Source organism: Photinus pyralis, unplaced genomic scaffold (genome assembly GCF_008802855.1).
Source record: "Photinus pyralis isolate 1611_PpyrPB1 unplaced genomic scaffold, Ppyr1.3 Ppyr1.4_LG4, whole genome shotgun sequence".
Lineage (NCBI taxonomy): Eukaryota > Metazoa > Arthropoda > Insecta > Coleoptera > Lampyridae > Photinus > Photinus pyralis.
This window is the reverse complement of record NW_022170511.1, coordinates 47,214,550-47,218,182: the sequence shown is the minus strand read 5'-3', so window position 1 is coordinate 47,218,182 and position 3,633 is coordinate 47,214,550.

Below are 3,633 nucleotides of genomic sequence, written 5' to 3'. Positions count from 1 at the left end.
ATCCATTCGCTGCAATTTGTGAACGTACGTAAGCTGTTTAGCGATCCAACTTGCACAAATTTTGTGGTAGCCAAGTCGTTCTGCTCCAATGTGATAAAGTGGTGATCGAGACATTTCGGGAAATGTTTAAGTTTTGTTTTAAATTGATCCCCTTGTCATATGTTTATTTAATTGTAAAAGTGAAATTACGTGTTAAAAGGTAAGAACATTTGGTCGTATTTGCGTGCGGCATTAAAGGGTTTTATCTGGCCATTGCGATAAGAATATTTGTTATTACGTTGCGTAGTTCGAAGCTGCCTTTAATCAAATTTGGTTTGGCTGTCTGTTCACGAAGTGTTAAAAGAGATTTTTAAGGTAGAACAGAGGAGGTCTTTTGAATACGAGAACATAACGAAAAACGAGGCTTTTTTCGGTGGTGGTCCGATAGTATTAATGCACGTTTCAAACTCTATTTTTTTGGGGTATTTAGGCAGTCGGTCTACTGGATTTTAACACGAGGTTTGTCTTTTTGATCGTGAAGTTTGTCTCTCGAAGAAAGTTAGTTGATTTAATGTGCCACGTGGTCAAATGAATTAATCGACTTTAATTAATGTCTATCGATCGTTTGCATGCGTGGTATCTATAAACAGGCCATGAGAGCCCCTCTTTCTTTAGGCCATATGCAACAATAATTGGTGTAGTCTTCCTCCCCGCTCCCTGGATTTTTTTAACACCGGTTTTTTTAAACAAAAGTTTAAAAAGAGTTTCCTACTATTTAACTAAAAGGCGTATATTGCTATGTAAACAATGTCGATGTGGACGTTGAGGTTTGGGTTCAAATGAAAATAACGGGTCCATAATTGTTACTCAAATTTTCGTTTTAAATTAGTCTGGTGGGGTTTTACGTTTAAGCACGGACCACGGAACGATTATTGCGTGTTTAGCTGTATCGGTATCCAAATGGTTTATTTTTTTTGTAAAATATTAGTTCCTAGAATTGTTAAATGTAGTGCAATTTATCGCTTATTTTTATTATCGATTTTGCTTTGCTAAATTATTTAAGGGACAGTTCTGATTTATGGGCACTTTAATTATTTTTGTTAGAAGGTTGATATAATTTATTAACGATAAGAATGCATTTTATCTGTAAAACTGCATGTTTTACGTAGAAAATTGCTATGAGACGTGACTGAAGGGGCGTCAAGAAACGGAGTTTTAATTGGTTGTCGTGTTGCTACGTTCCGTTAATTGGATGGTTTTCGAGTTTTGGGAAGTAGGAGAGGGACCTTACATACGAAGTTGGTGGAAGAAGAGGACGTTTTGTCAATTTCGGGGCGAGGGTGCTGTTAGTCGAAAGATAGAAGACGCACGTCCTGCGTTAAAGTTTCGTACTGTTCGTCAAGTAAAAGTCATTACGTCAGGAGATCAGCCGAGTTCGAGCGAATGTTTTGGAGAAGGCGTAAAAGTTGAGCGTAGCAGGCTTATCGAAGTTCTCATCTACCGGGTCGAACGGCGATAGTGTCATCGGAATTCATATAAATCGTATGTTCATTCGAACCCTTTTAACGATCCAGATAAAGGTCTCATGTATAATTGTGATTAATTTAGTTGATCAGTACCCAAAGTTAATTTCGGGCGTCTTCAAAATTTGTTCAAGTAATCCTTTTCGAATTTAATCGTGACCATTATTTCACGTAAAATTTGGAATTTGAAGTCTAGATTGGAATTTTTCATTGTGCTGGGATTCAGAAAATTTCAACTACCTACCTAGCTATGATTAAGGTGTTTTGTGTATGGTTAATTTTGGTTGGTCCATTGCACACAGCATTATTATTTGCTCGCCCAACATGGCGCATTACTTTTATTTTGATGCGGCTTGAATGTTAGGGTCACAGCAATATTATTAAGGATATTACCTACCCTAATATGGTTAAGTAACACTAGATCGTGGTGTTTTGCATCCAGGTGCTCTGAGAATTCAAAATATTATTAGTAGATCAATGTTTTAGCAACAAAATTAAAAAAATGCTTTATGAAATAACACAAAAAATAAAAATGGCTTCCATAAGAAAAAACAAGGTTAATGGTGGTTAACCGAAGACGAAACGTCAGACTTAAAAGTTAACACTAGCATGTTGTAGAGAGAAAAAAGTGACCATAATAATGTGTCATTTATTTTGAAATATCTTCGGTAAAAAATAAAAACGATTTTGAAAAATTGCGTTTTTTTCACGATATATCCGAAAGTAGTAGGAATTTTTCCAGTTTAAACTTCATTTTGTTAAGCATCACAATACGCAACTTTGCCAAATTTAAACTACCTACCTATCTCTTACAGTTTCCGAGATCCCCACAGTGGCCCTTGAATCTGAATCAGCCTGTATAGGTGTTGTAACAGCAAGGTACGTAATTCAATTTCACGAAAAAGACCAAAGTAATAAAACCCTATACCTTTCCATTATCCGATACATCTTTAACAATAACAAAGATAACAAAAAAAATGGTTAAGTATCCATTAATACATATTAAAGTACGAGACGATTTGCTTATCAAAAGTAAGTTGGTATTAAAATATAAAAACAAGTTTAAACAAACACTAGAAAGGTTATTAACGTTCTTGTCTCGTTTTCCCATTAATGTCTAGATAGGCTAAGCAGCGGTGATTGTCAAAGAGGTAGTCGAAGGAATTTACAATTTTATTGTTAGATATTTTCATTATTACCTATTTTGGATTCCTTTACCTGTATATGGGAAAATATTTTTTATTTATAACAAAATTAATGCATTTATATATTGTCACTACCGTAAATTTATTACGCGAAATGAATATTTTATTGCATTACACATATAATATTGCGAATTAAATTGCCTGTTTGTTTGTCCAGTACAAATTGGTGAAATTGTGATCCACGGTTAAGCGTCGCTATAAATAGTTTTTCTACAATTATTTTTATTGCGTGTACATGGGAACTTTTTGGGTTCATTCCTTACATAACTCGCATTACGCGAATACCGTAAGTTATGCGTACATGGGCTCTTTTTTCCGTTTTTGGTGGACACTCCTTTTCTAAGCGTGTAGAAATTGCATTTGTATTGTGACAATTCATTTTCGATAATACTCGAACCCTTCTTGTGCAACCAATTACAGGAACCAGTTCATTTATCATCAGTTATTCAAACTATATTCAAATTTAGTCTTGAAAAGGCTAAATTTGCTCATTAGATGATGAGATGATTTAAATTACCTTCTGGCGAATTGATGGAATTCATGCAATGCAATTTTGACATTCCCTTAAAAGCAGGGGTGTACAAAAAAAAACATTTTCCTTCATTTGGCATACTTTCATTTTTTTTGAGTCAACAAAATGGCACACTACTGGTGAGGAAATAGTTAATTACAGAGGCAAGTGGGGTCATTTTACTGACGAGTTATTATGTACCTACTTTAATATATAATTTGAATTTTCAATTTTCAACGGTGTCCCAAGAACGAGTTTTTTTTACAAACCTCACGGAGACAAGTACCAATTGCAACATGTTCCCTTTTGAAAATAATGCATACCGAAACCCTTAATCACAGTTTCCGTGTATTTTTCTAATTAACTCATCATTACATCACGTCAAAGCTGCGCGTTACCTAAGCCTGTGATACCG